Source organism: Cryptomeria japonica, chromosome 6 (assembly GCF_030272615.1).
Source record: "Cryptomeria japonica chromosome 6, Sugi_1.0, whole genome shotgun sequence".
Lineage (NCBI taxonomy): Eukaryota > Viridiplantae > Streptophyta > Pinopsida > Cupressales > Cupressaceae > Cryptomeria > Cryptomeria japonica.
Genome location: NC_081410.1, coordinates 493,630,510 through 493,642,561, shown reverse-complemented (window position 1 = coordinate 493,642,561; position 12,052 = coordinate 493,630,510). Strand labels below are relative to the sequence as shown.

Below are 12,052 nucleotides of genomic sequence, written 5' to 3'. Positions count from 1 at the left end.
CTATTCTGATCAGGTACATGCACATAAGACAAACAACCAAAAACTTTGAAATGATTAATATTAGGCCTTTTTCCATACCAAGCTTCATAAGGAGTCATCTTTTCTATTGCACTGGTGGGGCTATGGTTGAGGATGTACATCGTTGTAGCAACTACATCTCCCAAATAAGAATTGCTCAATCCCTTGGTTTGTAACATGCACCTTGCCATTTCAACCACAGTACGATTCTTCCTTTCAGCTACTCCATTCTATTGAGGTGTGTATGTAGTAGTAAGTTGCCTCTTGATGCCATTAAAATCACAATAACTTTGGAAAGCCTTTGAGCAAAATTATCCTCCATGATCAGTCCTTAAACACTTGATCTTGCATGCTTTCTCATTTTCCACAAGGGATTTAAACTTCTTGAATGTATCTAGGGCTTCATCCTTGTCCTTCAAAAAATATACCCAACAATTTCGTGAGTAATCATCAATAAGAGTGATGAAATATGATGATTTACCCAAACTCTTAGTCTACATAGGACCACATATACCTGAATGAACAAGCTGAAGTGGGTGATGGGCCTTCCATGCATTGCCCTTTTGAAACTTTTCACTTGTATGCTTTCCTTTAGCACAACCTTCACAAACCTCCTTGTGTTCCTCAACCTTGGGCAAACCAAAAACTAATGCATGCGAGGTTAGAAACTTCAAACTATGAAAATTTAAATGCCCATACCTGAGATGTCATAACCAACTTGAATCCTCATAAGCAATATTTGCCAAACTTCTATTATGTTCACCAAACCTCAAGGGGAATATCCTATTTCTTGTCATTGGCACAACAATGATCACCCTATTACCCTTATTCTTATTATAGATAGTACATGTCTTATTCTCAAAAACTACTTTATAATTTTTCTCACATAGCTTCCCAACACTTAACAAATTGTGCTTCAATTGTGGAGTATGATAAATATCATGAATACTCTTTATACCTTTTTTTGTTTGGACCTCCATAGCTCCTTTGGCAGCAACCTCTAACGATTTATCATCACCAAGCGGGATCTTGGATTTGAAACTTCCATCCTTTGTTGAGAACAACTTCTCATTCCCTCTCATGTGGTTAGAGTATCCAGATTCTAGGCACCAAACATCTTTACTAGTATTTTCAGCCTTGGCATAAGATAAAAATAAGTGATTAGGAGGATTCTCACTACTTTCTTGAGCATAGTTAGCACTTTTACATTCTTTCAATTTGCATTCTTTTTCAAAGTGGCCATACTTGTTACAATGGCAACATTGAACATTTTCCTTATCTCTACCTCTTCCTCTGAAACCGCCTCTTCCTCTTGAGCCACCTCTACCTCTACCTCTTGAAGAATTTTGGCTTTGCCCTTTACCTTGGCTTTGATTGATTTTGGCACTACTGCTGCTTGCATCTTCATTTTTTGTGATTTGTAATTTAGAGGAAAACGCTTTCTCTACACCTTCAAAAGAATCTTTCAATTTTTCTTCATGAGAGATGAGGGATCCAACCAATCGATCAAACTATAGTTTTGTCAAATCCTTGCTTTCTTCTATGATTATTGCAACATGATTCCATTTGGCCATGAAAGATCTCAACACCTTTTTTTTCAAAACTTCATTTCTTACAATTTCTCCAAGTGTAGCCATTTTATTGACCACATCTTTGACTCTGACACAATAATCACTTATACTTTTAGCTTCTTGCATCTTCAAATTCTCGCTTTAAAGTTTGAAGCTTGACCACTTTAACTTGATCACTACCCTGGTAAGCTTCTTATAGAGTCTTCCAGGCATCTTTGGCAGTTGTTGCTCCTAATATTCTTGAAAATAAGCTCTTATCAAGAGCTATTTGAATGTGAAACAAAGCTTGAGCATTCTTTTTCCTTTCTTCCTTTCTTGTTGTTCTTTCATTGGTTGTAAGGGCATTCCAATCAGCTAGCTCCTTATAACCTGATTCAATAATTTCCCATAAATCTTTTCCAATAAAAAAGCTCAACATCTTAATGCACCAATAATCATAATCATTCCCATCAAATTTTGGAATTGGCATATGGTTAAAATTCGACATGATTAACTTTGGTGAAATTCCAACAATAAAACTTTAACCCAAAACAATTTTACCTGCTCTGATACCACTTATAGAATCTAAAACTACCCCTGTTCTTATAGTCAGCTGATCAAGAAAATATAATAACAGCGAAAGATAAAATAAAACACAACTCATATTAGAACAACACACACATTCTATATTACTGCTTAATAAAAAGAATACAAAGATTCCATATAAATAGAGTTTTCCAGCTTCACTAACAAAAAGAATTCAAAATCTCTAAAAATAGAACATGCATGGCATGCAATATTTGGTGAAAAAAGAAACCAACAGTTCTAAAGAAAACTCTAATCTAAGAATAGTCTAATTGCATGCATAGCATGCTTTATTTGCATGAGAAATAAAAAATTATTAACTAAATTAATCTAGTTGTATGCTGGTGTATGGTGGTGGAAGCTAAAAACAATTATGAGCTGCATGGAGCTGCATGCTTGAGAAACATCAGTTATCAACAAATTCATCACAACGAACGCTACATTTTACTTGAAAACGACTTGAAACAATTTCTGTATCTTGAAGATAATCAGGCTCTCCCTGGGAGAGGAATGCAAACTTCCACTATTTACAAGCAAAATAAGATTATACAACACTTCAGATAAGAAGAAAGAAATACATTAAAGGTGGGTGAAATGAAAGCAAGACTTATATGATTCAAACAATATTTGAGAATATCAAATTCTACCTTGGCAGCTTCTTCTAGATACGTTAGATAACCTCTGCTAGAATCTCACCTTCGTGGATAAGCAGAAAGAAAGGCTCTCCAAAATTTTTGACCTGCTATATCCAATCATCAAATATAAAACAAATATATAATTTATTGGCCAACAGAAGATTTAGTTAACCCATAATATCAAATCTTACAAACTATGCTAAAAGTGGTATACCATGTCATTCTGGGATGCATCTTTCTTGAAATGATAAACATGGATTCAACAGTCATTAGGACCCAGATTCTTCTCCTCTTCTGGAATCTGTTAAAGTAAATATTGCAATTACCTTATATCTGAGAAAATGCCACCTCCAAACGATTATGAAAATACATTAAAAAATCAGGTATAACTTCATGCATAAAGTGCAACACAAGTATTGATAGAATACCTCCTCCGCTCACAAAGTCCAATAAATATCATTTATATTCTCAATAAGTCGGTATTATTATGTCAGAAGAAACAGGTGTTGCGAAAACACCACATGCATATTGGAAATAATCTCAACTATCCCACCTAATCTGTCACGTTCATATCTTCCGTATACTCAAACAAATCTCAGTATTCATGATAAATGATAAACATATCAGCATATCTTTCTTGGATTCAAATTGATATCATCTCATTAATCTTAATCTTGTTTGTTCACTCTGTCAAATCTACAAACTCACGTAGTTTGTGGGCCATTTAGAAAGTATTATTTTATTGTCTAGTCTCTCTGTTTAACGTATGTGCTAATTTCTATATAATACACAACTCTATGTTTTATATTCACTTTCGTGCAAATTTCTATATAATATAAAACTCCGTGTCTGAAGAAAGTTATGAAGTCTGAATGTAAGAGCAGAAACTCATTCAGCTGACGTTATGTTTTATTTTGATTAATATAAAACTTGTATGTTTTTTTTTTTTATCTCTGCTCTCCCTCCTCATTCCAACATCTAGTATCACAGATACCATAGAGATCCATGGGAGTGTTGTCTAAAGAAATTTTCTATAAGATACCATAGACATGTAGTCAAAGAAGAATCATCACATTGAGCCAGTTTGAGCAGGTAAGGTTTACAAGAGATCATAGAACTTGTTAAAATTGGACAAGAGCCTGGAGAGCCCGATATAAGAGCAATTTGATGCTGAAGAAGAAGATCATGGCTAATGTGAAGGAAACTACAGTAGCAACAAACGTAGAAAGAAGTTGTAGCTATTGTTTGTGTTAAAGACATCTAAGTTTGAAGAGGGTGATTTGAAAAGGACAACTGCAGAATTTAAAAAAGAGCTGATATAGCCTTGGAATGTCGTAGCAGTTAAAGAAGCTATTAACAAGTTGTAGCTGTCATTTTTGTTGAAGATGCCAGAGTCAGATTAAACACTGAGTTGCCGAAAGAAGTGTTTGTGAGCAGTCTTTTTAAAGAATTGTAGATTTTAAGAGAGGCGTAGTATTCATTGATAGCAGCCACTAAAAGAATTAAGGGTAGTGTTATATGGAAGAAAAAGGAGGCCACCCGAGAAAGGAAGAGCCACTATTATAGTTAAAGATGCAGCAAAAGAAAAGATCATGCCTCTGCCAAAAGAGACCATGCAAAACAAGACCACTGTTAACGGAAATGCTGAATTTTGAGCCAGAGAAGGCCCGAGCAGAGTCGAAGTTCTAGAGAAATTTGCATACAGTTGAAGCCATAGAAGGGAAAGTTGATGTTTGATCAGATAAAGAAGAGATATCAGTGATTGCAGTCACTCCAGTCGTAGCTGAAGTCAAAGAGCGGTTGAATAAGTATAAGAAGAAGCTGAAAGAGCTTAGAAGTCCGAGTGTTGGATGCCTCATATGCAAGGGGTCGCAACTTTTGTCAGAGAACAAAGCCACAGTCGAGTAGGTTTTTAGATAAATGATCTAAGACCACTGTTAAAAGGGTTAAGTCACAGATTGTGAAGCTGCAAAAGTGTGAAGTTGAAGTCAGCAATGACACAAGTCTGAAGGCATCGCCTAGAGATACCAGCTGCAAGATCTGTAGAAAGTAGAAGTTGTTTTGTTTGAGGGAAGGATTGTAGTATTCAAATGTAGGCCACTGAAAAAGCCGAGTAGAAGGTGTTCACACGGTGTTGGCAAAATAAAGAGAAGCCATTTGAAGGCAAATAATAGCTACCTCTTTAGAAGAATGAAAGTCAAGCCTAGGTCACTAAAACAAATGTTGGGGGGAGGATTTCATGGTATTCTTTGTTTGTCATACTATGTTTTGTTTTGCCACTAAGGCAAGAGTATCAATAGCTGAAATAGTTCCAATAACCGTCACTTTAATATCATGTTGGCCCCCTAAAACATAAAAAAAACTTGTCAGTACATAAATAAACAATTACTGGTACATTTCCTATTTTAATACAAAACATCTTGCACAAATAATAAACATTTTTATTTTTTAAAAAACTTAATGTTACATTTGCCACTTTATGCAAGTGGCTTAAAAGTACAAATATACTCCAATTACAATTACATATGCACAACTATTGGTGCATTACATGACATAAAAACAATCAATTTTAGACTTCTTAGACACTCAAGTGTACATTCTTCCAAATATCACTTCATAGCTTTATGCATGGATCTGCATTTGCTACCTGCATTTGCAACAACTGGTGTAAGGCTCCCCAATATCCAAGAATTTGCATAAAATCAAATTAAAAAAACCAAGTTTCATTCAAAGCATGGAAGAAAATTGAACAATTCGAAGCAATGGAGGACTGCATATTTAATATGACATGACCGACTATTTCCCACAAAAATTCAAATTTGAAAATAGCTAGCTAGCACAATCGAATGCATTGCACATTCGAATTATATTATAAGACAAAATTTTCCGTGTCACTTTCACTACAATCCAATTCATTGCATATTCCTGAGCTCTGCAAATACCCTCTGCACATTCCTTACTTGAGGTCGCACATTTAGGTTGGTACACACAAAATAACTAAATTCCCTAGATGCAATCAACGTTAAATGTTATAAATCTTTCAATTGAAATTATATTGTTTTCAATAAACCAACATTTCTTTCAATATAGTCACTGTAAATAATATTAACAGCCATATTGGATGTCCAATGATGGTTTACCTCCTTCGTAGCTACATTATGCTTTGTCTATTGATGATTTCTTTGTATGCGGTTCACAGTTTCATTTCAATGCTCTCTTACAGTTTAATAATGCCAAAATCCTCACAGTGAATATCTCTTCGTTTTCTTTGAAACCCCTTCATTATTTATCATTTCATTTTATGGGTGCACTGTTAAATGGTGTCTCTTTGTTTATAATGCCAAAATCATTACAAAGAATGCAAAAAAAATTGATTATTGTTCATAATTATTCGAAACCCCTTCATTATTATCATTACAATAATGTGTATGCATGATACTATTACTTATAGTGACTATATACTAGCTATATGGTCACACACACACACACACACACACACACACACACACACACACACACACACACACACTAGGCCAGACAAATTTTATTAAAAAGTTTAAAATGGGTGGTCAAAAAATATGTTGAACACCAATAACAGCCTTCCCGTGGACACGTTATGGGCTCACGTTGCATGAACTCCCACTATCTTTTTTTCCCTAAAAACTTAGGGAAATGAAGATTTTTTGTGGCATTTTCATTGTTTGCTCTGCCTTCAATTTGTTAATATACTTACTATAAATAATATTATCAAGCATACCATATATTAGTTCCAATAAATTTCATATGAGAAATACAACAACACCATTCAACCATTTACTCATTTGAGAAATGAATCTGCATCTTAATACTATATCAACAATATCCACTTTTTAATCACATCACAGTTACATCTTCCACTCATGCATCTCGTGCTTCTAGTTTCTCTCCTTGTTATATAATGTTTCAAGTTCTGTACCTACGTGTGTGTATATTTATATATATATATATATACACACACACACACAACACCATTTTTTTTGTTGAAATATGTTCAATGATGTAATTGTTCACTATCTAATAGAATATCAACAATATCCAATTTTCAATCACATCACAGTTACATACTGTAGACGTCTAAAAATGGTCAATGCTTGCGGAGTCATACTTTAACATTTGCGCATTGTCTTATTTTAGGGTTCTTGCGTCGCATTAACATTTCTTCTATGTTGCACACTTGGTCTTTATCATTTGCGAGCATCGAGTCCTTCTTCATTTTTCTCACTTTCGAATTTGGTCTTGTCGATAGCAATCTTCAGTCATGATTTTGGTCGATCTTATCCTGTCGCATCAATGTGTGTGCTCATTTGGCATATTTTGACATCGTCAATTCGATTTCATTTTGGACATCGTCAATCCTAATCGATGATGGAATTAGGGTCTTGTCCTCTTGTCAATCTCGTCAATTTTGCAATCGATTCGTCATTGATCATTGTCCTTTTCAATCTTGTCATTTTGTGATCAATTCGTCATCGATCCTTGACCTCTTGTCAATCTCGTCAATTTTGGTGATTGATTTGTCATCGATCGTTGTCCTTTTCAATCGTGTCAATTTGGATCAATTAGTCATTGTTCCTCGTCAATTGATGCCTATCAATTTGGTCTCTTTATCAATCTTGGTCCATTTGTCAACCAATCTCAATCGTTTATCAGCATTGGTCCTTTGTCAATCAAAATCAAATTGACTCGACATCAATTATCTTTTGTCAAGACTTAATTGTCGTCCTTGCATTTCTAATTCATCTTCTAAGGTTTTATGATTTATTCATTTAATCTTGATTGTCAGTTTCCCTCTAGGTTAAATAATTTATTTATTTATCCTAGGTCTTCTTGTCACAATTAAATATTTATTTAATTGGCTAATTAATTCCCTCTTTTTGTGAATTAATTAATGAATGAAAAAATTATTAATTAATTTACCTAATTTTCATCAATTTCTAATTTCTTAATTTCCAATTCATCATTACTCACCTAATTTTCTAATTTCTTCTAATTTCTATTTCTATTTTCAAATTCTTGTCATAACTTCTTGCATAGCAATTTGTCATAAATTGTCATAACATCTTGCATAGCAATTTGTCATACACTTGTCATAATTTTGCTATTCTTGATTTGAATTTCCATTCGAATCAATTTCATGCTAATCTTGTCTTTTCTCCAATTTATCTATAAATTGGATGAATTTCTTCAATCAAGAATCCTGGGCCCAATTAATTACATTTTTGAATCGATCTAATCACATTTTCAGAGAATCAATCACGCTTCTAGTATCCTTACGCTATCATCTCATCTTGTCAATCTTGCTTTCATACTATGCTTGTGCACTTGTAGGTGAGATCCACAAACACACTAATTTGAAGGAGAAAGAAGGACAATGGAGAATTCTGGAGGAGACATTCGCATTTGTAATGGTTTGCATTTGGTTTGAATGTCTTATTTTCAATATCTCTATTGAATGTTTTTAGGATTTCTTATGATTGCAATCTAGTTTTTGTGATCGAGCTAGTTTAATATCTATTTGCTTTGATGATTTCCAAATTCCTATCTACATTTTATGGTGAACCCAATGTGAACTAACCATTTAACCATGTTTTGAGTGCCTTTTGAGCTGATTTGTAGGTGAAAACCCAAGAAATAGGGCAACTCAGGGCTTTCTGGGCACTTTTGTGCCTGTGTAGGAGGGATCTACACCCATGTCAAGAGATCTGTGCCTGTGTCAAGGCATTCTGTGCCTGTGTCAAAGGGATCTGCGCTTGTGTCAAGGCATTCTGCACCTGTGTCAAGGCATTCTGCGCCTGTGTTGGGACATTCTGCGCCTGTGTAAGGCCAGAAACAAAGGTGAAAATCAATGTTTTTACTTGCAAATTACTTTGTTTTGCATTCTGCTCATATATTTTGGTTTTCTTTGGTACTGATTCTCTGTGCAGCACCTTGGCATTACGTATGACGAAGACTAAGAATGAAACTACTAATAAATCTTATGCAGGATGCGGTCAAAGACTTCTATTAAAAACATCTTGCATGTGATTTTTAAAGTAGTTGCACATTTATTTTCCTAAAGGTTGATGAACACCATGCATGCTTTGATTGCTTTTAGTTTGATTGCGTGTTTTAACCCTTAGAATTGGGCCTGCCTCCCGATTTGCCTGGCACTTCGCACAGGCATTGGTGAGAGGGAACGACCCTAAGTGGTGACGAGCAAAAACCAAGCTCTTCCGAACCACTCTAAATAACTGTGGATGCAACGAAAGTTGTAGACAATGGGTGCTGGAATGGTATTGCGATGATTTATTCGCCAGATCAATACCCACCCAAACGGATGCCCTTACTAGAATCTCTTGTTTTTAGATGCCAAAATCCTTCTATCTGTTGGCTCAGGCATTGTGATACAGGCATGCCGAAGACACCTCTCATGTACTCCTCAGTTAGAGATAGCAAGTTCTTTGGAAGTGATGCCCCTTGAACTCGAAGCTTGGTATGCTCGAGAAGTGAGTGCACTGTAAGGTGGAGCCAGTGCTACCAATCATCTAGCTATCCGGCTAAGTGTTGTATTTTATGGTTAGAGGATTCAATAGATATTGCCCTTGCCGTCCATAGGATTTGTTGTGATTGAGCATGATTGTCTTGGGTCTAAGTCTAAACATCTTGTCTTTTGTGATTGTCAAAAGTTGAATTATACAATTGTCACAAAACATCATTTGTCAAACAAAGGTCCGAATTTGTCCAAGTATTCATCCAACATTTGAACATGGTCGTCAACACATTAAATATCTTTGTTTCAAAATTCATGTCACTTTAGGTTAGGTTTTGCATAGTCCCACTTAGGCCTTAAGGAATATTGTCATCTCTATTCATTTTAGTCCTTTTCATTGCAAGCGTCCTCATTTCGCACTTAGATCCAAGATCATTTTCCCTAGGTTTGCATTTCATTGTCACATCCAAGACAGATTTCCATTTAGGTTGCATAGGTTGCATTTCGCATATTCCAAGTCATTGGTTTTCATATATCCTTATCATTGCATTATCATATCATATCTTTAGATCATTTTCATATCATATCCTAAGTCATTGTCATAATCATTGCTTTCTTGTGTGTAGTCTCAAAAACTAGGTTTTGTCATACTTGAGTAATCCAAATCTTTGAATAAACCCTAAGTCACTGTTAGGAAGTCTAGACCATATCAAACTTTTGTCTTTTTGGCATCCATGTCATTTGGTCCAACCTAGCTTAGTATCCAAGCATATAGGGGAGATATTGTCATTTTGTCCTTTTGTCACTTGGTCTTTTTGTCCTTTGAGGTCTAGACATCATTTCAATTTCCTAAGGGTCTCTTTTTTAGGTTTGCATTCCAAAAAGTTTGTCCAAATCTTGAAAAACAACAAAAACATAGGTTGCGTTCTTGCCATAGATTGCATTTTCATTTATTTAGGTTGCATTTAGTTGCATATCATACATCATCCTTTTAAAATCAAAAATCCCAAAAACATTGCATAGTGACATGTCTATTGAAACAAGGTTCCAAGCACCAATGATGCAACAAAGTTTGACATATCAACTGACAATGCAATCACAATTCTATCCAACCCAACAACAAAGCAACATTGATCAAACTTTTTATGATGAAACAAGTCTCCAAATACAAAAACTAGAGGAGAAACTAGCTCAAGAAAAGGAGATTTTGGAACAAAAAGTGAAAAACATTGCGAAGAATAGATCACAAATGTCCAAAATATTTAAAAAATTTCTAGGTTGAAATCCAAATATTGAGCAAATTGATGTAAGATCTCTTATTGAACGATCAGACATACCAGCTCTTCTCTCACAAATAGAGATGATGAAACAATTTCAAGAAAAGAGACAACAACATTATGTGCCTCCACAACAAGAACAAGAAGGTGTTTACTATCAATCACATTTTCAACCATCACAACCAATGGTTCAACCAATTGTTCAACATTTCCAACAGACACAACCAATGGTCCAACATATACAACCAATACAACCAATGGTCCAATTTCAACAATATGTCCAACCAACTATACAATGTCCACAAATAGTTCAGCCAATGGTGGAATATCAACAAGTTCAATCAACATATCAATGTCAACAATCACAACTGAACATTCAAAAACAAAACTTGCAGCACACACCAACCCAAGTTTCAAACATGTTAGAACAATTGAACCAAGTCCAATATCAAAACATGACATCAAACCAAGACCAAATTCTTGCCAAGAAAGTTAAAAATATAAATCCAATCATGTCAAAACCTCGCAAGGATTCAAATGCATCTCCAAAGAAAGGTGGCCTTATTAGACAAATCTTAAAGAGAGTCCTAAGTGATTTTCCTGAGGATGATCGAAATCGTACACCAATGTCTAGCAATGGCTCATCCATCCATCAAGAATTTGACCCTCAATTTGCCTCCACTTCCCCTCCCATTCCATCATATTTTGAATTTTCATAAGAGCAATTTACAACATCGCCTCCAAATGATGCATCAAATAATGCATCCTCCCAAGGATTGTTTGCCACAGAAATATATGCTAATCAATTCATTTATACAAATCCCTTGTACTATTTGGAAATGCAAGATTTAATGCCATCAAATGCTTCTCTTTTAGAGAGTCCCATTCAAATTCCATCCCCTTTGTGCCAAATCATTGATTCCTTGTCAAAATCCTCCATGCATATCCAAAGTCCAACCCCATGTCAAGAGGATAATTTAGAGCACGAAGAAACGTGTCTTGAAACAAATCAAGATCAAGATCCTGAAACCTTATCATCCCATCCAATTGTTGACCAGGATCCCATTTCCCCAGACACTCGCAATGATTCCATTATTCCTGTCCATTCTATCCAAGAACACAATATCCTTTCAAATCCCATTGGCATTCCACTTCTTAAGAAAGATCAAGATACCGCTTCCATCCTTTCCGATGATCCCATTAAAAGTCAAGAGCAAAGCACCTTTAAAGAGGATTCCAATGATCTTCCTCCTTGTCAAGATCAAATTATTCCTTTAAATCCTCCACAAGATCCTTTTGTTCCTCCATCTCCTTGTCTTAATGCTCCATATACACTCCAAGATCACATTTCTTTTGATGATCCCATTATTTCTCCCATTCCATCTCTTGAAGAGCGTGTCATTGAACCATGTCCACTACACAATCCTAGTCCCTCTCATGATCCTAATTCCCCCCATGATTCTAACGTGTCAGTGCAAG

The 12,052-nt window shown here is 35.2% G+C and overlaps 1 pseudogene; it reads right to left on the bottom strand.

Moving 5' to 3' along the window:
- Nucleotides 1-12,052, bottom strand: part of LOC131876668 (ubiquitin C-terminal hydrolase 13-like) — a 33,487-nt pseudogene that overhangs the window by 3,468 nt on the left and 17,967 nt on the right.